This window comes from Triticum dicoccoides, chromosome 3B (assembly GCF_002162155.2).
Source record: "Triticum dicoccoides isolate Atlit2015 ecotype Zavitan chromosome 3B, WEW_v2.0, whole genome shotgun sequence".
Taxonomy (NCBI): domain Eukaryota; kingdom Viridiplantae; phylum Streptophyta; class Magnoliopsida; order Poales; family Poaceae; genus Triticum; species Triticum dicoccoides.
Genome location: NC_041385.1, coordinates 215,627,307 through 215,650,616, shown reverse-complemented (window position 1 = coordinate 215,650,616; position 23,310 = coordinate 215,627,307).

Below are 23,310 nucleotides of genomic sequence, written 5' to 3'. Positions count from 1 at the left end.
ACAGGTTCAAATCAATCTGGGGCCTAATGTTGGGGATATGACTATTTGTGTAAGCCGCCCAGGAGGGGCGGGGTTACGCAAAGAGTACTCATCAGAGGAAGCCCAAGACCAAGCATGAAGATGGCGGTTCAATAAAGAGCTTAAGGCCCACGGGCGGCTTAAGCCCATTGTAGTAAACCGCCATGATGGCATGACTTGTAACGTAAGGTAGATTTAACTGATCACCGAGCCGGACTCTATTTATAAGCCGGCCGGGACTCTGTAAGCCAGAGGGCGTCAACCCGTGTATATAAGGGGACGACCTGCTGGCGACTTAGGGCAAGAAACAACTCGTCGAGAACCGGGCATAGCGTATCTCGCTCCCTGGTTATCGAAACATTAATACCAACCCAACTAGACGTAGGCCTTACCTTCACCGTAAGGGGACGAACTAGTGTAAACCCTCTCGTGTCTCTTGTCCCGACTTAACCCCTTCAAGCTTCCTTATTGCGATGGCTCCACAACTAAGTCCTTTCTCGAGGACATCTAGCGTGACTATTCCACGACACCGAGCGCAACGACCGGGGCTACGGCCGAGGAGGAGGAAGAGGTGGAGGACGATGGGACGACCGAGGCCCTCGCCAAGAGCGGCGTGATCGACCTCACAAGGATCGCTGGCAGGACCAGCCTCGCGAGGGAGCCTGGAGGGATCAGCCTCGCGAGGACCACCCGCAGGGCAACGCAAGCCTTCCTCCTCTGCCGCCACCGCCAAGAAGGAATGATGACCATCACTAGAACGAGGAGGTTGGGGGCTTCCAAGAGCCATCTTCTATCGCTTGCTTCTTGGGCGGTGCTCAGTCCCCAGCTTCTCAGTGCATCTTCATGCAGTTCGCTCGCGAGGTGAATGCAGTCCTTCCCAAGCTCGAGGCCACATGCCCTCTCAGGTGGTCCAAGTGCGCCATCACTGTCGGATTTCGGGTTCCGGCAGACCCTTGAGGTTCGAACACTGGGGTGCGCGCGGAGATTTCACCCTCTGCCTATCTGCTCCTCGCCGAATCGCTAGGACCTAAACTACCAACAGAACAACACAAGAGACACAAGGTATATACTGGTTCAGGCCACCATTGTGGTGTAATACCCTACTCCAGTGTGTGGTGTGGTGGATTGCCTCTTGGGCTGATGATGAACAATACAAGGAGGAACAGCCTCGCGAGGGTCTATTCTTGGCTGGTGTAATGAACTGCTAGGAGGAGTTCAATCGCTCTATCTACTGGTTTCTTGGTGAGGATCCAGATGCCTCTACCTAGGGGGTGGCTAGTCCTATTTATAGGAAAAGGCCCTGGGCCTCTTCCCAAATATTGAGCGGGAAGGGCGCCAACAATCGGCCATTTTGAAGGGGAGCAGCGGGTACACTTATCCTGACTAAAGTTGGTCCTCGCCTATCAAAGGCTCTGGTGATGACGCCTACTTGGGCTCCACAATGACTTCCTCCCTGCCGTTGGGCTGGTCTTGGTCGTGTTGCACCGAAATGGATGCCTTTTCCTGTTGCTCTCGCCTGCGCTTGCTCCCTTTGCATCAAAGAGGAAAGGAGGACACTGCGCGGGCTGGCGCCCGACTGGCGCCCGACTGGCGCCCTTGGTCGTCATGTCTTGCATCATGGGCACCTCGCGAGGTACCCTGCCTTGAACTCTCTACCTCCTCGTGAGCCAGCCTGATGAGGCCGTGCCTGAGGAAGCTCCTTGTCGTCTGCCCCGCGAGGCTTGGCCCCTCGTGAGGGTCTTGAGCTTGTGTTGATGAAGATGGGCCGCACTGGGGCCCCTTTGAGCCACGCCGCAGGCCGCAGGCATGCAAGTCTGGGGACCCCCATTCCCAGAACGCCGACAGTAGCCCCCGGGCCCATGGCGCGCCCAGACTTGGCCGAGCAGAGAGGCCAAAGGGCAAGTGCGAAGTGTCGCGGGCCCTAACAGCCTGCGGCCTTGGGCGTCGCGTGGCGGTTGATTGGACGTGGGCTCCTCCGCTTCCCCATGATGCCTTGGTAACCGCACGGATTCGACAAGTCCCTGCATGCAAAGCGGGTTATGATTACCTGCGATCATGGAGGTCGACGGTTGGCTTTTGCTGGCTATAAGTACGGAACGGTGCGTGCCCTCCAGTCTACTCGCTCTGCTTCTCCTTCTTCTTCATGGCTCCGCCAAGGAAGTTCTCGGCCGCAGAGAAAGGAAAGGCTCGCCAGGTCGAGTCTGCCTCTCCCCCGCCCAAGCGCGGTTGAGGCCGCCCTCGCAAACACCCAGCGGCCTCCACGGCGGCCCCTCGCAGTCACGGAGGTGGCTCTCTGCGCGGTGATGGGTGGCTGGCTGTGATCGGGGGCGTGCTCTGGCTGTGCGACCCCCCAGGCCACGCTTCCATACTGCGGAGGTGCTGCCGGAGTTCGTTGTGTGGGCGGCGGAGCCATCTAGCGCCCGGCTTCAGCTCCCTCGCTTCCTCCTAGGTGAGCACCCAGCTGGCGCCCTGGGCGGCCTCTGGCTCCAGGCAGACGGCTGCTGCAGCCAGGCCTCATGGGCTTAGCTGGAGGTCTCCACAGCCGGGAGCCTGGCCTTGACCTGCGGCTGGCAGACGTTTGCCCGCGCGCGTGGCCTGAGCCGCCGGTGCACTCTACACTTCAAGTTCGACGACGATGCCACCCTCTATGTGAGGGTGTTTGGGGAAGATGGTCGCCGCGCAGGGTGCTGCCCTGAAGACGACGACCGCGGCCGGGGGCTCAGCACCGGCGAGGACGGAGAGGACAGCGTGCGCGTGGTTGGCGGGGCCCAGGGTTCCTCAAGCTTCACCAGTTCTTCTTCGGGCAGTGACTCTTCCAGCAGCGGCCGTGGTCAACCTCCACGGCATCGTGCCTGCCTGGAAGGTGGTGGCGGGTCTGCCCGCCGTTGTGCCTCGATGAAGCGCGAGAGGGAGTCCGCCTGAGCTCCGGAGGCGGGTCGAGTCTTCCCTGAGGGCCGGCGCCGGGCAAGCTTCGCGAGATTTGCCCTTTCTTTTCCTTTTTTCCAGCGCAGAAAGAGAGTAGTGTGGGGCCCCGTTGGGGTGTGTTTGGGGTACCGCTGTTAACCATCTTAATGTTCCCGTTATTTTAGCATTGTTCTCTCCAGTGCATGTTCGCGCGTAGGTAATCCCCTGCCTCAGCCATGGGGGCAACTGACCCAGGCCCTGTATTCGTGTCGCGATGCCCATGAGGCACGGACTGGAGGGGTGCTCCTGTAGTGAGTCTGGGTTGAGAAAACCCTGAACGATAAGGGCGGAGAGAGACTCGCGAGGGTGTCCTGGCTGCTCCCTCGTGAGACCTCCTGTGAGAGAAATCGAGGCAGGAGAGCGAAAAAGTTGAGGAGCCACAACTCGAAGGCAGCAGCTTCAATAAAACTTCAAATAAGAGCGAATAAGCCAACTGCAGAAAGCAAATGAAAAAGCCGCATCCGGCACCTAATCTAGTCTTCGACGTCTTCTCACCAGCGTGGAGCTTAGTGCTGCCACTGGGCGTGGGAGGGACCCCAGGGCCTGAGGCCGGCGCTCCTGAGACTCCGGGGCATGTACAGCCCCAACTCATTATTACGTGAGAGTGTCACGGGCGGCGAGCTTCACAGGCATTGGCCTTCTTCACAGGCTCCGGGCCTTTCTTGGGGGAGACAAGCTTCACGGGCATTGGCCCTCTTCACAGGCTCCGGGCCTTTTCCAAAACGCATCAGCTTCACAGGCGTTCGCCTTCTTCACAGGCTCTGGGCCTTTGCTAAAAAGATGAGCTTCACAGGCATTCTCCTTCTTCACAGGCTCTGGGCCTTTTCCAAAAAGATGAGCTTCACAGGCATTCGCCTTCTTCACAAGCTCTGGGCCTTTTCTAAAAAGATGAGCTTCACAGGCATTCGCCTTCTTCACAGGCTCTGGGCCTTTTCCAAAAATATGAGCTTCACAGGCATTCACCTTCTTCACAGGCTCTGGGCCTTTTCCAAAATGCATCAGCTTCACAGGCATTCGCCTTCTTCACAGGCTCTGGGCCTTTTTAGGGGTAAAACCTCCTGAGGTGCTGGATGTTCCATGCGTTCTGGACAGATACCCCCTCCTAAGTCTCCAAACGCGCGGAGCCGGGCCTGGAAACATGAACAACCCTGAACAGGCCCTCCCACATGGGAGAGAGCTTATGCAGTCCCTCCTTGCAGACAACCTGCCGAAGCACGAGGTCCCCTACCTCAAGAGTTCTGGGACGGATGTTGCGGCAGTGGTACCACCGAAGTGCTTGTTGGTACCTTGCCGCTCGCAGCGTGGCTTCTCGATGACGCTCCTCCCCCAGCACGAGGTCCATCCCCCGCATGGCGTCCTGCTGCGTCTCATCGAACGCCAAGACCCGTGCGGAACGACGCCTGACCTCGTGAGGGAGGATTGCTTCGGCTCCGTAGACCAGGAAGAAGGGGGTCTCCCCAGTCGGCTTGGTCGCGGTCGTGCGGATGGACCACAACACGGACTGAAGCTCATCGTACCAACCTCTGCCGCAGGCCTCCAGTTTCTTCTTGAATGTTCTGGTCTTGAGGCCCCTCAGGACTTCAGCGTTGGCGCGCTCGGCCTGGCCGTTGCTTCGGGGGTGTGCCACCGAAGCGTAGCATATCTGCGTTCCAAGGTTAGCACAGTATGTTTTGAAGAGGTTACTGGTGAACTGCGAACCGTTGTCAGTGATGATGCGGTTCGGCACCCTGAATCAGCTCACGATGCCTTTGATGAACTTGACCGCAGAACCAGAAGGGATGGTGCAGACGGCCTCGACTTCAGCCCACTTGGTGAACTTGTCCACGACGACGTAGAGGTAGCGATAGCCCCCTGGCGCTCGAGGAAACGGGCCCAAGATATCCAGCCCCCAAACTGCGAACGGCCACGTGAGGGGTATGGTTTGCAGACCTCCTACCGGCTGATGGATCTGCTTGGCATGGAATTGGCAAGCCTCGCAAGCCTTCACTAGTTCGATAGCGTCATTGAGCGCGGTAGGCCAATAGAAACCGCTGCGGAACGCCTTGCCAATGAGGGTCCGTGACGACGAATGATGCCCACAGTCTCCACCGTGTATATCTGCCAGCAGCTCCTTTCCGTGCTCTCTGGTGATGCAGCGCAAGGACACATCGTTTGGTCGTTTCCGGTAGAGCTCTCCATCCCTGATGCAGTACGCTGTAGCTTGCCGTGCCACACGCTCTGCTTCCTCCTCCTTCTCCGACAGGGTCCCTTGTACTAAGTAGCTCTGGAGCTCTGTGATCCAGCACCCCTCCTGAGTCTCCATCGTCAGGAGCAGGCGTGCTCCTGAGGCCAGGCCACAGGCTGGGGCTCCCGAGGCAGGTGGCTGGGGAAGCTCCACCCGAGGCTGTGCTGTGTTCGATAACGATGGCAGGGCCGAGGGCTTGAAGAGCCGTTCCTCGAAGACGCCCGGCTCCTGGGGAATCCACCTGGAGGCTCGTTTGGCGATGTCGTCGGCCTCTTGATTAGTGCGGTGGAGCACGTGCTGTAGCTCCAACCCCTAGAACTGCTTCTCCATCCTGCAGACCTCCGCAAGATAGGCTTCCATGTGCTCATCTCTTGGCTCGTATACCTTGTTGGAGAAATTGACGATGAGCTGCGAATCGCCCTTGATAGTAAGGCGCTTCACCCTTAGGGCAGCGGCGGCCTTCAAGCCCGCTATCAGTCCTTCGTACTCCGCTATATTGTTGGAGACCTTTTCGCCCTGCTGGAAACAAAGCTGCACGGCGTAGTAAAGCTTGTCCTGAGTGGGAGATATGAGCACCGCCCCGGCCCCAGCGCCATGCCTGGAGAACGCTCCATCGAAGTACACGACCCAGCCTTCTGGTGCCTCGCTTCCCGGGAAGAGGGATCGATCCTCGTCGGCCTTGAGGTCCGGTGCCTCCGTCCATTCGGCCACGAAATCTGCTAGCTTGACTCCCTTGATGACCCTGGTCGTGCTGAATTCGAGCTGAAACGTTTGCAGTTCAATGTTCCACTCGGCGACCCTTCCGGCCGAGTTAAGGCTCCTGAGCACCCTTTCCAAGGTGTATGCTGAGACGACCTTGATCGGATGATCCTGGAAGTAGTGTCGCTGCTTGCGCGAGGCTACCAGTAGCTCGAGGAGGAGCTTCTGCGGCATGGGGTACCATGCCCTCGCATCCCGCAACACCGTGCCGACGATGTACACGGGTGCTCGACGAGGCTTGGAGTGTCGGTGTGTCACACCCTGCATTTTTGTAACATTTCATTTGCATTATTAAAGCATGAAAATTTGGACCAACAAAAACTTTTGCATTATTTGGCTTTTATTTGAAGTTGGTTTTCTCTATGTGGTTTTTCAAGTGCTCTTAATAGTCAACTACTCCACCTTCTATACTTCATCTCTTTGCCTCAAACTTCTGTCCAATGATCATGCCATGTGTATAGAGCAATATAGTATTTTCTTACAAAAATAATTTGGCCAAAAAGTATTTTCTAAAATTAGTTTTCAAAAACCCCTGAATTGAGGGTTGCACTGCAAGTACTTGATTTGGGTTATGAAAAATATTTCAAAAGGTATATTTGAATCCTATTAGGTGTAGGACTCCCATAAACCACAAAAATATAATTTTAAAAGTTGTTTTACTATTTTATTTAAAAGCTTTTTCTTAAGGCCAAAAATGGTCTTTAATAGGGAAAAATTATTTTGTTGTTTTAAAAATATTTGACAAAAATTAGGGAAACTCAGTGGACATATATTTTCCATATATAAGAGTTTCAACACATGGTCATGTTCAAAATATTGGTCAAATCCCTCAAAAACCCTTTCTGGATATTTCAAGCTTTTGAAATATTTACAAAGGAAATATTCTCCAAAAATTCCAAGAAAATTCTACCATCTCACATATGGCATACTTGATGATCTTGACAAGTCTCATGTCATGGAGAATAGTATAACCCCATGAAATCCCCTCAAAACCATTTCTGTCCATTTTGAAGTTTGAGCAACTTTACATTGCCAAACATGTCCAAATGTTCTCAAACTTGGTGAACATGCTCCAATGGTCTAATAATGCATCTAGACCAAATGGCACAGGTTGGAGAAGAAGATATCCTGGTCAAAGTGCCTCAAAACCTTCTCTGACCAGAATCAAATTTGAACTACTTTGTACTACCAACTTTTTCTCCATGACCTCAACTTTTGTGAGCATGATAACATGACTACATAAGGCCACCACACCAAGTGGTGCATCAAGGAGAAGTGATCTACTCAATTGGATCTACACAAATCCATTCCTGCCCATTTTTAGGGTTTGCAAAAGTTGCATTGGCAACTTTGTCCAAATAAGCTCAAAATGGGTGGAAGGCCCTAATTATATGTGGCATCTCACCCTGTGGAGTATCATGGCCAGTGGAAGTCATTAACTTGCCCAAAACATCATCAAACACCTTCTGGCAGATTTTTAGAATGCTAATTCCATCCCCTTCCACTAATCTCCTTAAGCCCATCTTTTTACCACAACCCCTCCTCGTTCCCCTCTGTCACTTGGATGCTTCCCTGCCCGAGGAAGAAATGATGAGGGAGGGGGAAACCCCATTTGTCTTCTCTGGACAGCAGCTTCTCCCCACTCTCTCTACCTCTTTCTCTCCCCTCGGCTCTCCAAGGCATCCAAGGCCCGTTTCAGCTTTTGCCCACACCCCCTGCAGCCGCCAGACACTAGTGGACGCGCGCGGACATGGAAAAACCGCGGATGCCGGCCAAAGTCGCGCTCTGGAGCGCCCGGCAGGACACCGACCGTTAACACCGCGCCTCCCGACCACCTCTGGCTTCCCCCGCGCGCCAGTTGATGCCCCTCGACGTCCGCTCCACGCCAGCAGGCCGTCCACTTGCTCCCGCGCCCTCCTCTCTCTCCTGCAGCTCGCGCCAGAACGCCGCCCCGCTCGACCAATGCTCGCGCCACTCTTGTGGCCCGCGTGTAGCTCGCCCCGCTCCTTCTCTCTCTCCCTGGCACCCTACACCACTCCCACGAACACCCCCGAGCTCTCCATTCCTTCTCTAACAGCCACCCGAGCCGATCCTGCGGGCACACGTAGGCCACGCCTACGGTGGACCTCGGCCAGCCCATATAAGGCAACCCCGAGCCCCTCTTTTGCTCCCTGTCGCTCCCCCATACTCCAAATCGACCTCCCGCACCACCCATTCATCTCCAGAGCCGCCCGAGCTCGAGATCGAGCTCGAGCTCCGCCGCCTCGGCTCGTCGGCGTTCGCGCGGTACAGGCCTCCTCCGCCTCCGTTTCTTCTCGATCTGGAACCGCGCGGCCACGCTGACCTTTTCCCCTCTCTTTCCCCCTCTTTTTGCAGCCGGGAACGGCCGGATTCATCGACGCCCGAAGCACCTCTGCCGCGTGACCTCGTCGCCGGCGAACCAGGCTGCTCCGGCGACCGTCTCCACCACCACCCGAACGGCGACTCCGCCCCGAGTCCAATGGTACCACCCGCGCACCTTCCCGTGCTCTGTATCGCCGCCGGCGAGCTCATCGTTGCCTCTGGCCGGAGGTAGACGACGACGGCCGTGGGGCCAGCCCGTCAGCCTCACGCCCTGACGGGTGGGATCCACCCATCAGGTATAAAACGCGCGCGCGCGCACCGGTTCGCCCGTCGGCTGAAGGCGTATTTCGCCTTTACGCCTTCGACGTGGCGGCCCTCCTGGGCTTGTTTCCCCTCTGGGCCTGCTGCCCGTGGCCTCTCTGGCCCAGTGGCACAGCGCCACTTTTCTTTTTCTTTTTCTGTCTCTTTTCCAAAAATTCCACAGGACAAAATATTTGTCCAAATGAAATATTTCCAACTCCTAAAATCTCAGAATAATCCCACCTATTTATTGATGTAACTTTCATGCACATCCATTACACCTTTTTGCTCTGTTCAAATTTAAATTCAAATTTGACCAATAAAACCTCTGTTTGAAAATCCACAACTCTGTTTCCCTAGCTCCAAATTCAAAACCAAGAATTTTCCCCTTCCTAGTTTTCCTCCTAGTATTTTACAAAAATAAGTTGACATTTTTCTGAGCACTTTGACTTTTCTGTTTTTATTATTATCTTATTTTTCCCTTTATTTTCTTGCAACGTTAGATCCCGTATTTGATGAGGTAGCTGAGGAAGAAGGAGGAGTAGGGCCTGAAGACTTTGAAGACCAAGCCAACCAAGGCAAGCAGCCCTTTGACCATGTCTATGAAACCTTTTTATGCATGCCATATAGCTCGTTATTATTGTTGCATCGGAATCATGATGAGATGGTGAACCACGTGGTTTGGTTGCCTCGGTTACTTCCTCGTTGATACTTGCATTGTGCATGGCCCTACCTTCTTATGAGGGTTATGCCGGTGGGAGTAGATAGGATGCTAAAGTAGATGCTACGCAAAAGGGACGGGTATATGCATGGTGAAGGAGGCAAAGTATTTTCAAAAGACTTTTTCGAAAACCCCGTCGGGTGCCACTTATGCCCGAGGGAGATGATGAAATGGGTAACCACTTGATGACGAAGTGGTGTACCGAGGCAAGTGTGTATGTTGTTTTCAAAAACGGATTAGATTTAATATTTGTCGACTGACCCAACCTTACATGCGCAACCACTCTACCCTTATATGGGAAAGGGCATTATTGAGTACCTAGACCGATACTAGCTTGGAACCCGCATTACTAGTGATGGGGGAGAGTTGGTGCTCTCTCTTGGGACGGGGTCGTGCCAGGTAGGCGGCCATGACCATTTTTATGAGGCACCAGACACACCGTTGGTACCCCGTGCCAGTGGTATGTGACAAGTATGGGAGCGAGGCTCCAAGAAAGTGTTATGTGAAAGGTTGGGCACGGGGGTTACTGCCAATCGAGTGGACTCCATGTTAGTGTCGTCTAGGGAAAGGTAGTGATCGGGTGCTTACCACGGGTACTTGAGGTACCGCGGGTCGTGGATGACACGGAAGTTCCCCGGATCTAGTGGGTAAAGTGTGCAACCTCTGCAGAGTGTAAAACTATTCGAATAGCCGTGTCCACGGTCAAGGACAGTTGGGCGGTGCTGCTTAAACTACGTCCTGAGTTTTCAACCGTGTGTGTGTGTGTGTTGATGAAACTACTTGGGTCGAGTCAAAGGACTTGACATGTTTGAGCTGGGTTGGTGCCCACTCTGTTTATGTTAGATGGGTTGGTGCCCACTCTATTTATGTTGATATCTGTAACCAGTCCTCATGGTTACTTGAACTCTCTTGATGCATGCTTTATAAAGATGTTGAACATGTCATTGCACTCAAAACTAGCTTTCTGCAAGAATTTACCTATATCATGCATTGTTGTACCTTGAACCAAAACATGGGTTGCTTGCGAGTACATTCAAAGTACTCATTGGCTTGCCACTGGTTATTTAATTGACCAGGCATGGAAGAACCGGAGTTTGAAGAAGAGTTCTTTGGAGACGAACATGCGAACTAGGACGTTTCCCAGTCAGAATGCCTGTAGGGTTAAGGCAGATGGCATGGGTTCTACTTATCGACGAGGATTTCCGCTGCTTATGTTTCATTTGATGTTCAGCCCTTAAGGCTTTATCAATGTAAGACTTGACCATAGTGGTCACAATTTGTGTAAGATGGTATGTATGGATGTAAGACTCTTGTTATTCAGCTTCTGTGTGTTCAGTGAGCATTGATCTCTGGGATCACTGTACACGTGCATTCGGTGATCTCGACTTATGAGTCGGGGTCCCCACAGAGCTGGTACCAGAGCCATCCTGACTGTAGGAAGCCTTAGTTAGCATGGACATTAGTTAGAGTGAGACTATCCACAAGATTACCCGTATACCTATGTTTTATGATAGTATCCCAAACATAGGTCACATTCCCTCTATTGACCCTTCCCCTTCCACTTTTGTAGATGGCCGTCGTACCCGAGGACTTCCTGACCACCGGATTTCCCGTGCTTCTTGAGGATAGCCTCAGGAAGTGCCAGTTCACTCGAGCCCCCACCTTCTCCTACCACGAGCACTGGATCAACAGCACCAAGAAGGAGTATCACGTGGAGGTAGTCGTGAGGGCGAACGACTCCCCGACGAGCTGGTTCTTTGAGGGACCCCAGATGGCAACACTGCTGCTTGCCATGGAGACTGCTGCCCTCAAGGTGCTGACTCGCCTCCTGGTTCTCCTGCCAGAGATGGTAAGTGAGCCAGCCACTCGTTACCTGCCTTATCGGAAGGAGGGTGATGACGAGAGCAGCGCACCAGCCCCACCCTTGGACGAAGGACTTTCTCTCTGCTTCCAGACCTACTTCAGCTTGTGTGCCGACAGCCTGGCACAGCACCTGGCCTCGGAGTCGATGGAGCTTCGGAAGGAACTCCACGAGACCAAGGAACTCCTCCGCCTAGCTCAGATGAAGGCGGACAGGATCAAGAAGGATGGAGCACACCCTGGACAGCCCGTTGTAGCCTATCGAGGTGGGCGACCCCCATAGGTCACGCATGCCAAGGGATCATCTCAGCCACGCCGTATGACGGCGAAGGAGTATCGCAACCTCTTCACGACGCCACCGGCAAAGCAGCGCCGTGTTCAGCTCCTCCACTCCCCCACTCCCTCAAGTGACGAAGAGACTAAGACAGATGAAGATGAGGAGGAAGACCCAGAGGAGCCAGAATACCCGACCGAGCATTCCACCACTTAGACACCGTTCAGGACTAGGATAGGCTAGTCCGTAGCCCTATGGTAGGATAGGTCGTGTACCCCTTATGCGAAGTCGAGTCCTTGTAATGGTTCATATGAAACCATGTTGTGTTGTGTTTGCTTTCAACTTGCTTTGATGAAGTCGTACTTTCCCTTTGGGAACTTGTAAACGGCGACATCCCCCCATTTGGTTTTAATGCATGAGTTTGGCCCTTCTGGCCCTTGTTTAACTTAAATCTGTGTCACACCACCCCCTTACTAGGCGTCCCATCTATATTGCTTTCCCTCATTTTATTTTCCCAATCATGAGACCTTGACCGCTCCGACAGGATGCCTGTTGTAACACGTACTGGTACCTCTACCCAGCCGCAAGAAGCCGGAGGTTCTGCTGAGGCAGGAGCCAGCCAGGACCAAGCCCAAGGACAGACTCCACCACCGCCACCTCTTCCAAACATGGACATGGCTCAGCTTCTCCAAGCCTTCCGAGAGGAGCGCCAAGCCAACACTGCAGCCCTCCAGATGATTGCTCAAGCTGTCAATCGCCAGCCGGCGGGACACGGCCATGGACGTTCCACGCTGGTGGAGTTCAAGAAGCATGCACCACCCACCTTCATCGAGACTGCTGAACCCCTGGATGCAGACGACTGGGTCCGCACCATTGAGGAGCTGTTGGCACTAGTCGGATGCACTGAGGACCGCGAGAAGGTGGCATATGCTGCCCACTGTCTCAGGGGAACTGCCAGAGCTTGGTGGGATGGATTTAAGGCTATGCATGCTGAGCAAAACATCACTTGGGATACCTTCAAGACAGAATTCCGCAAGGCCCACATTCCTTCTGGAATCATGGCCATCAAGAAGCGTGAGTTCTGAGCCCTGAAGCAAGGTAGTAGCACTGTCAAGGAGTACATGCAGAAGTTCAGTGTTCTCTCAAGGTATGCCCCTGAGGATGTCAGCACTGATGCTGCCAAAAGGGAGCGCTTCATGGAAGGCCTTAACCAGACTCTGCAGTACTCGCTTGTTGTGTGCGACTGCCCGACCTTTCCTGATCTGGTGAACAAGGCACTCATGCTTGAGGACAAGCGACGTGCTTTGGATGACACTCGTAAGCGCAAGATGATCAGCAAGGGTAGCTCCAGCAACCAGAAGCCTCGTCCGTGGCAGCCAGCTCCGGTCAAGCCAACCTATCAGCAGCCAAGAGCTCCTGCACCCCGCACCAACTATCCACCTCAGCAGTATGCCAACCCCAGGCCAGCTTACAACAACCCTAATAACAATGTTGGCAAGAGCGTCATCCCCAACCAAGTCACTTGCTTTGGATGTGGACAGCCAGGACATTACTCCAAGAATTGCCCCAACAAGAAGCCCGACGCCCCGCGCCCCAATGCGCAGAACCCAGGACAAGGCCGTGGAATGCCACCAAGGAACCAAGCTCCCCACAACCTGCCCAGCAACGGCAGGGGTTGTGTGAATCATGTCACTGCAGAAGAAGCCCAGGAAGACCCGGACGTCGTGCTGGGTACGTTCCTTGTCAATTCAGCACCTGCAACTATTTTGTTTGATTCTGGAGCCACGCATTCATTTGTCACCCAAAGTTTTGCATTAAAAAGTGGCATGACCCCTACACCCCTGAATAACCCTATGGTGGTACAAACCCCCGGAGTAGAGATGAGAGCCAAGATAGGATGTAAAGGAGTCGGGATTGTCATTAATGAGGTAGACTTCCTAGCAGACCTTATCATCTTAAGATCACAAGGCTTGGATGTGATCTTAGGAATGAATTGGCTCAGCAAGCACCAAGGCTTGATAGATTGCGCCAACCGGACTGTCACTATGACCAATGACCAAGGAGTCGAAGTTAAATTTGCCTCCAACTCCTCCTCTACTCAAGCCAACCAAGTGAACTGTCTGACTGAAGTTGGATTGGAGCAAGTGCCGGTAGTATGCGAATACCCCGATGTTTTTCCTGATGAGCTACCGGGAATGCCTCCTGACCGAGACATTGAGTTCATCATCGAGCTCATACCTGGAGCGGGACCCATCTATAAGAAGCCTTATAGAATGGGATCGGAGGAGTTAGCAGAATTGAAGAAGCAACTGGAAGAGCAGCTAAGGAAGGGATTTATCCGCCCTAGTGCCTCCCCTTGGGGATCACCTATTCTGTTTGTGGCAAAGAAGGACGGTACCATCCGCTTGTGCATTGACTACCACTCCCTCAACAAAGTTACAATCAAGAACAAGTACCCACTTCCCAAAATTGAAGATCTGTTTGATCAACTCAATGGGGCCAAGGTGTTCTCCAAGATCGACCTCAGATCTGGGTACTACCAACTGAAAATCAGACCCCAAGATATTCCGAAGACGGCATTTGTAACCAGATATGGCCTGTATGAGTGCACGGTCATGTCCTTTGGATTGACCAATGCCCCGGCTTACTTCATGTATCTCATGAATAAGGTCTCCATGGAATATTTGGACAAGTTTGTCGTTGTCTTCATTGATGATATTCTTGTCTTCTCGAAGTCGGAAGAAGAGCACGAGCAACACTTGAGGATGGTCCTAGACAAGCTTCGAGAGCACCAACTGTATGCCAAGTTCAGTAAGTGTGAATTTTGGCTGCGTGAAGTTGGATTCTTGGGTCATGTTTTAACTGAAGAAGGATTGTCAGTCGATCCCGCTAAGATTGAAGCCGTGACTGAATGGCAATCCCCAAGCAATGTGAAGGAAGTCAGAAGCTTCCTCGGACTCGCGGGATACTACTGCAAGTTCGTTGAAGGATTCTCAAGCATTGCCCGACCCATGACTCAGCTCTTGAAGAAGGACAAGAAGTTCGAATGGACGCTGAAGTGCGAAGAGAGCTTCCAGGAGCTGAAGAAGAGACTGACCACCGCCCCAGTTCTGGCCACGCAAGATATACACAAGGAATTTGTGATATATTGTGATGCGTCAAGAACCGGACTGGGAGGTGTTCTGATGCAAGAAGGCAGAGTCGTAGCTTACCTTTCAAGGCAACTACGGCCTCATGAAGAGAACTATGCTACTCATGATCTTGAGCTAGCAGCAGTGGTTCATGCCCTAAAGACATGGCGACATTACCTCTTGGGGAAACGATGTGAGATATACACGGATCACAAAAGTCTGAAGTATATTTTCACTCAAAGGGAATTGAACATGAGGCAAAGGAGATGGCTAGAATTGATCAAAGATTATGACCTCAGTGTTCAATACCACGCTGGAAAGGCTAATATGGTAGCAGATGCATTGAGCAGGAAGGCTTGCTCCTTGAATGCTATGCTTAAGGACAAGCTACCCGCCTTGTATGAGGAACTTGAAAGCTTCGGGTTGGAACTGGTTGCACCAGGATTCTTGGCCAACCTCGAAGTTAGGCCTACCTTGATGGATGATATTAAGGAAGGTCAAAAGGGACACGAATCTATTGAAGGCATCAAGAGGAAGATCAAGGCAGGCAAAGCCCCAGGATTCTCAGAGGATGAGGAAGGAATTGTGTGGTTTGGGTATCGCATCTGCGTGCCCAACAAGGTTGAGCTCAAGAATCTGATCTTGCAAGAAGCTCATGACACCCCGTATTCCATCCACCCTGGAGGAACCAAGATGTATCAAGACCTAAGGGAAAGATTTTGGTGGCACGGGATGAAAAGGGAGATTGCCACCTATGTTGCGAAGTGTGATGTATGCCAAAGAGTCAAGGCTGAATATCAGCGACCTGCTGGATTGCTTCAACCACTCAAGGTTCCCGAGTGGAAATGGGATAAAGTCGGAATGGATTTCATCACTGGACTACCTAGGTCAAACAAGGGACATGACTCCATCTGGGTCATAGTCGATCATTTGACCAAAGTAGCCCACTTCATTCCTGTTAAGACTACCTATAGTGGCAACCAGCTAGCAGCTCTATACATCAAAAGAATCGTAAGCCTTCATGGTGTTCCCAAGGAGATTGTGTCTGATCGAGGAACCCAGTTTACCTCAAGAATCTGGAAGAAGTTCCAAGAGGCCATGGGGACCAAGTTGTCCTTCAGTACCGCTTTCCACCCACAGACCGGGGGTCAGACAGAACGAGTGAATCAGATACTCGAAGGCATGCTCCGAGCCTGTGTCTTAGCATATGGAGCTAAGTGGGAAGATTGCCTCCCTTTTGCCGAGTTCTCCTACAACAACAGTTATCAGTCAAGCCTTCAGATGGCTCCATTTGAGGTGTTATATGGACGGAAGTGCCGCACACCCCTCAACTGGTCAGAGACTGGAGAAGGACTTGTATTTGGGCCCGATATCCTCCGTGAGGCAGAAGAGCAAGTTCAGCTAGTCAGAGAGCGACTGAAGACCGCCAAGTCAAGGCAGAAGAGCTATGCTGACGCTCGTCGCCGACTAGTAGACTTCCAAGTCGGAGACCATGTATACCTGCAAGTAACTCCTCTTAAGGGAACAAAGCGATTCCACGTTAAGGGAAAGCTCGCACCAAGGTTTATCGGTCCCTTCGAGATCACCGCACGACGAGGAGAAGTGGCTTACCAATTGGAACTGCCACCTGAACTATCCGATGTGCACAACGTATTCCACGTGTCACAACTCCGGAAGTGTCTCCAAGTTCCAGACAAGCCTGATCTTTACAAGGACGTCAATCACCAAGCCATTGACCTTCAGCCCGATTTGACTTACCGTGAAAGGCCCATCTGCATCCTGGATGAGGCCAAGCGACACACTCAAAGCCGCACCATCAAGTACTTCAAGGTCCTATGGAGCAACCACTCTGAAGCAGAAGCAACTTGGGAGCGTGAAGACTAACTTAGATCCGAATTTCCGTATCTCTTTAAAGCCTAGTTTAGGAATCTCGGGGACGAGATTCTTGTAAGGGGGGTAGGTCTGTCACACCCTGCATTTTTGTAACATTTCATTTGCATTATTAAAGCATGAAAATTTGGACCAACAAAAACTTTTGCATTATTTGGCTTTTATTTGAAGTTGGTTTTCTCTAAGTGGTTTTTCAAGTGCTCTTAATAGTCAACTACTCCACCTTCTATACTTCATCTCTTTGCCCCAAACTTCTGTCCAATGATCATGCCATGTGTATAGAGCAATATAGTATTTTCTTACAAAAATAATTTGGCCAAAAAGTATTTTCTAAAATTAGTTTTCCAAAACCCCCTGAATTGAGGGTTGCACTGCAAGTACTTGATTTGGGTTATGAAAAATATTTCAAAAGGTATATTTGAATCCTATTAGGTGTAGGACTCCCATAAACCACAAAAATATAATTTTAAAAGTTGTTTTACTATTTTATTTAAAAGCTTTTTCTTAAGGCCAAAAAAGGTCTTTAATAGGGAAAAAATATTTTATTGTTTTAAAAATATTTGACAAAAGTTAGGGAAACTCAGTGGACATATATGTTCCATATATAAGAGTTTCAACACATGGTCATGTTCAAAATATTGGTCAAATCCATCAAAAACCTTTTTTGGATATTTCAAGCTTTTGAAATATTTACAAAGGAAATATTCTCCAAAAAATCCAAGAAAATTCTACCATCTCACATATGGCATACTTGATGATCTTGACAAGTCTCATGTCATGAAGAATAGTATAACCCCATGAAATCCCCTCAAAACCATTTCTATCCATTTTGAAGTTTGAGCAACTTTACATTGCCAAACATGTCAAAATGTTCTCAAACTTGGTGAACATGCTCCAATGGTCTAATAATGAATCTAGACCAAATGGCACAGGTTGGAGAAGAAGATATCCTGGTCAAAGTGCCTCAAAACCTTCTCTGACCAGAATCAAATATGAACTACTTTGTACTACCAACTTTTTCTCCATGACCTCAACTTTTGTGAGCATGATCACATGACTAAATAAGGCCACCACACCAAGTGGTGCATCAAGGAGAAGTGATCTACTCAACTGGATCTACACAAATCCATTCCTGCCCATTTTTAGGGTTTGCAAAAGTTGCATTGGCAACTTTGTCCAAATAAGCTCAAAATGGGTGGAAGGCCCTAATTATATGTGGCATCTCACCCTGTGGAGTATCATGGCCAGTGGAAGTCATTAACTTGCCCAAAACAACATCAAACACCTTCTGGCAGATTTTTAGAATGCTAATTCCATCCCCTTCCACTAATCTCCTTAAGCCCATCTTTTTACCACAACCCCTCCTTGTTCCCCTCTGTCACTTGGATGCTTCCCTGCCCGAGGAAGAAATGATGAGGGAGGGGGAAACCCCATTTGTCTTCTCTGGACAGCAGCTTCTCCCCTCTCTCTCTACCTCCTCTCCCCTCGGCTCTCCAGGGCATCCAAGGCCCGTTTCAGCTTTTGCCCACACCCCCTGCAGCCGCCAGACACTAGTGGACGCGCGCTGACGCGGAAAAACCGCGGATGCCGGCCAAAGTCGCGCTCTGGAGTGCCCGGCAGGACACCGACCGTTGACACCGCGCCTCCCGACCACCTCGAGCTTCCCCCGCGCTCCAGTCGATGCCCCTCGACGTCCGCTCCACGCCAGCAGGCCGCCCACTTGCTCCCGCGCACTCCTCTCTCTCCTGCAGCTCGCGCCAGAACGCCGCCCCGCTCGGCCAATGCTCGCGCCACTCCTGTGGCCCGCGTGCAGCTCGCCCCGCTCCTTGTCTCTCTCCCTAGCACCCTACACCACTCCCACGAACACCCCCGAGCTCTCCATTCCTTCTCTAACAGCCACCCGAGCCGATCCCGCGGGCACACGTAGGCCACGCCTACGGTGGACCTCGGCCAGCCCATATAAGGCAACCCCGAGCCCCTCTTTTGCTCCCTGTCGCTCCCCCATACTCCAAATCGACCTCCCGCACCACCCATTCATCTCCAGAGCCGCCCGAGCTCGAGATCGAGCTCGAGCTCCGCTGCCTCGGCTCGTCGGCGTTCGCGCGGTACAGGCCTCCTCCGCCTCCGTTTCCTCTCGATCTGGAACCGCGCGGCCACGCTGACCTTTTCCCCTCTCTTTCCCCCTCTTTTTGCAGCCGGGAACGGCCGGATTCATCGACGCCCGAAGCACCTCCGCCGCGTGACCTCGTCGCCGGTGAACCAGGCTGCTCCGGCGACCGTCTCCACCACCACCCGAACGGCGACTCCGCCCCGAGTCCAACGGTACCACCCGCGCACCTTCCCGTGCTCTGTATCACCCCCGGCGAGCTCGTCGTTGCCTCTGGCCGGAGGTAGACAACGACGGCCGTGGGGCCAGCCCGTCAGCCTCACACCCTGACGGGTGGGATCCACCTGTCAGGTTTAAAACGCGCGCGCGCGCGTGCACCGTTTCGCCCGTCGGCTAAAGGCGTATTTCGCCTTTACGCCTTCAACGTGGCGGCCCGCTTGGGCTGGTTTCCCCTCTGGGCCTGCTGCCCGTGGCCTCTCTGGCCCAGTGGCACAGCGCCACTTTTCTTTTTCTTTTTCTGTCTCTTTTCCAAAAATTCCACAGGACAAAATATTTGTCCAAATGAAATATTACCAACTCCTAAAATCTCAGAATAATCCCACCTATTTATTGATGTAACTTTCATGCACATCCATTACACCTTTTTGCTCTGTTCAAATTTAAATTCAAATTTGAACAATAAAACCTCTGTTTGAAAATCCACAACTCTGTTTCCCTAGCTCCAAATTCAAAACCAAGAATTTTCCCCTTCCTAGTTTTCCTCCTAGTATTTTACAAAAATAAGTTGACATTTTTCTGAGCACTTTGACTTTTCTGTTTTTATTATTGTCTTATTTTCCCATTATTTTCTTGCAACGTTAGATCCCATATTTGACGAGGTAGCTGAGGAAGAAGGAGGAGCAGGGCCTGAAGACTTTGAAGACCAAGCCAACCAAGGCAAGCAGCCCTTTGACCATGTCTATGAAACCTTTTTATGCATGCCATATAGCTCGTTATTATTGTTGCATCGGAATCATGATGAGATGGTGAACCACGTGGTTTGGTTGCCTCGGTTACTTCCTCGTTGATACTTGCATTGTGCATGGACCTACCTTCTTATGAGGGTTATGCCAGTGGGAGTAGATAGGATGCTAAAGTAGATGCTACGCAAAAGGGACGGGTATATGCATGGTGAAGGAGGCAAAGTATTTTCAAAAGACTTTTTGGAAAACCCCATCGGGTGCCACTTATGCCCGAGGGAGATGATGAAATGGGTAACCACTTGATGACGAAGTGGTGTACCGAGTCAAGTGTGTATGTTGTTTTCGAAAACGGATTAGATTTAAGATTTGTCGACTGACCCAACCTTACATGCGCAACCACTCTACCCTTATATGGGAAAGGGCATTATTGAGTACCTAGACCGATACTAGCTTGGAACCCGCATTACTAGTGACGGGGGAGAGTTGGTGCTCTCTCTTGGGACGGGGTCATGCCAGGTAGGGCGGCCATGACCATTTTTATGGGGCACCGGACACACCGTTGGTACCCCAAGCCAGTGGTATGTGACAAGTATGGGAGCGAGGCTCCAAGAAAGTGTTATGTGAAAGGTTGGGCACGGGGGTTACTGCCAATCGAGTGGACTCCATGTTAGTGTCGTCTAGGGAAAGGTAGTGATCGGGTGCTTACCCCGGGTACTTGAGGTACCGCGGGTCGTGGATGACACGGAAGTTCCCCGGATCTAGTGGGTAAAGTGTGCAACCTCTGCAGAGTGTAAAACTATTCGAATAGCCGTGTCCACGGTCAAGGACAGTTGGGCGGTGCTGCTTAAACTACGTCAAGAGTTTTCAACCGTGTGTGTGTGTGTTGATGAAATGTGACACCCCAAAAATTTGGCCTTGTTTTAATGAATTAAATTTTTTGCCAGGAATTAAAACTTTGGATTTCTGAGCTCCATTTTGATTTTTAAATCATTTCCTTCCCTGTTATGATGAGTTTTTCCCAAAGAGCAAACTTTTCAAATATGTTATTGGACTTGTTTAACCTCTCAAGAAAAACTTTCCTTTTATTAGTGTAACTAATTAAATAATTAAGTTGCTTGATCTTTATTTTCTTGAAAATGGTTTTTCAAGGTTAAATGGCCATATTTGAACTACAACCATTTGATAAATTCACTTAAAATTCCAACCAAAATTTGGAGATGTCATGTGATGTTTTTAAATCACTTTTATTCAAAAATATATTTCATTCATGAAATATTTTGAGCTCTACAGCAAATTTTGTTCTCTGGTCCAGTGGGCAATTTTGCACTACAACTCCTTTAAATAATTCTTTCTAGCCTCCACCAAAATTATGGGATGATGGTAATGGCCTAAGATTCCACTTTGTGCAAAAACCTAGTGCTGTTCTTTGAAAAATTTGAGTGAATCAACCACATCTTCAATCTGGACCAACTTGATGGTTTGTACAGCAACCATGTTTTTACTTGCTCTTTAACCCTTGATTATTTCTCCTACTTGTAGTCCCCCATGTTAAACCCTTAAGTCCAGGAGCATGCACCTTTTGGATCATTTTTGGTTCATGAAATAATGCTATTTATTTCCTGTCCAGAATTGAAGTTTTGTAAAACTTACACTAGCAAGTTTCTGCTTTTGGCCAACTAACCTCACCACCCTCGTGTACATCTAAAGAGACCACCATCTGGAGTTTTTGGCCACTCCAAGACCTGCCTAAGTGCCCTTAGCATTTTGTCAAACACCTTATGGGCATGATCTGTTTTGACATGAGTTTTGGCATTGCACTGTGAACCTAATCCCCTGACCAAACCTGCTTGTCCACTGATCTCCTTGCAAGCCCAAACCTAGACCTGTTAACCCCCAGCCTCAACCGCGACTCCTAGCATGCTCGGGCATTTCGTCGAGCACACTCAGTGCGTGCACTGGACGCGCCCAAAGCCCGCGTATTGCACGATGCCGCGCCCGAGCCGACACGCTGCCCCCTGGCTTTGGCCCACACGGCAGCACCTCGCCACGCACTCCCCGCCTAGCAGCATCGCGCCAAACCACCCTGGCACGCTACAGCGCCGCCGCCAGGGCGTTCTTGGCGGCACTCCGGCGTCGGCAGTGCGCCTCTGCCACGGGCAGCGCCGCCCAAGCCTCGCCCGCTCGCCACCTGGCCCCTGGAGCAGGGCGAGCTCATCCACAAGGGTGTCGCCTAGCTCTCGTCGCTGCCACGTTCCCCTGCAGCTACAGAATGGCGGTTCGCCGGCCGCCCTTATCCACCGCCGCGGAACCGACCTCGTCGCACTATAAATGGACACCCCGAGCCCCTCTGAGCACGCACGCGACCTCATGCTACCCCCATGGCGCTCCCCTGCCTCGCATTCGACCCAGGGAGGTCTCCTTCCTCGTCTCCGGCAGCTCCTGCCGCCGCCACCGCCCCGGCCAATCCGGCACCTCCAGTACCTCCCCCTCTCCGTTCTCTTCACCAGGAACCTTCTCATCCTCCTGTGAACTTGTTCCCCTGCTTGATTTTGATCGGGAGCCATCGCCTCCACAAAATCACTTTGCTCCCGAAGCTCCCTCCGCCGCGAAGCTCACCGCCGACGACTTCTTCCACCCCTGTCGACCCAACGACCACCGAGAAGACCGCCGCAGTCTCGCGGATCCATCCAGACCCTCTGGAACCCGCGGGGAGCCACCGTTCGCCGGCGGCGATTGCCGTGGCCTCGCCTCCGTTCGGGCAGAGGAAGAGGAGGGAGGGATAGACTGGTCAAACCTGACCAGTGGGCCCCTTGGACCCACTGTCAGTGACCCTGCGCCTATCCACGTCGGTTAAGTGAAGGTGTATTAACCCCAGTACGCTTTCCCCGCTCCGAAAACGTATTCCCTTCCGAAACGTTTTCTTTTCTGTTTTATTTTAAAAACAGATTTTGACCAGAACTTTGACTGGCTATAACTTTTTAAATATAAGTCCAAATGAGTTGATTCTTTTTCCTACCTTCTTCAAATTTGATCTAGTTTATTTTAAGATTTATTTAAAAAAAATTCAAACAACTTTTTGGTTCTGTATTTGAAATATGTATTAATTCAAATATATTTTTCAAATAGGATTTTGGGGAAAGAGAAGAAAACTTTCAAAAGTTTGGAGAGCACCCTGCCTTTCCACACGTTGAAGGCAAGCATTCTGAACCCCGGCATAATAATTTTTGGAGTAATCATTGATGCATTTATAACACCACCGCTTTTCGAAGGACTTGTTATTTCATGTGATATGATCATATGCAAGGGTGCATGTTATTGTTTTCCATGCTGTTGGAAAAGAACACACTTGTGATGATCATCATCCTCATGTGCCTTGCATGCATACCGGTAGGAACCGGGAAAACCTCTGCCTTGGGTAGGCATGAGTTTGTCGCCGGTCACCGTCGGGACGGTTATGTCCGGTATGGCATGGTAAGATATAATGAGTGTTGATTGTATTGGTTGAAATATATTCGTTATACTAATCATGCAGGGAATACTTAAACCTCCTGAGTCGACCGTAGATCGAGTCTTATTCCAGTAACCCCCATACTTGTTTCGTACTACCACTCGTCTCTACAGCAAGTAGAGTACGGTTCAGTAAGTTGTCAACCTCTTTCTAGCACACACCGTACAGAGAGGCCATGGTGGAAGATACTGGTTGTAACTGGTAGGCAGGCCACCTGGTCCGGGAGCATGGGTGTTTCCGGTTGGGACC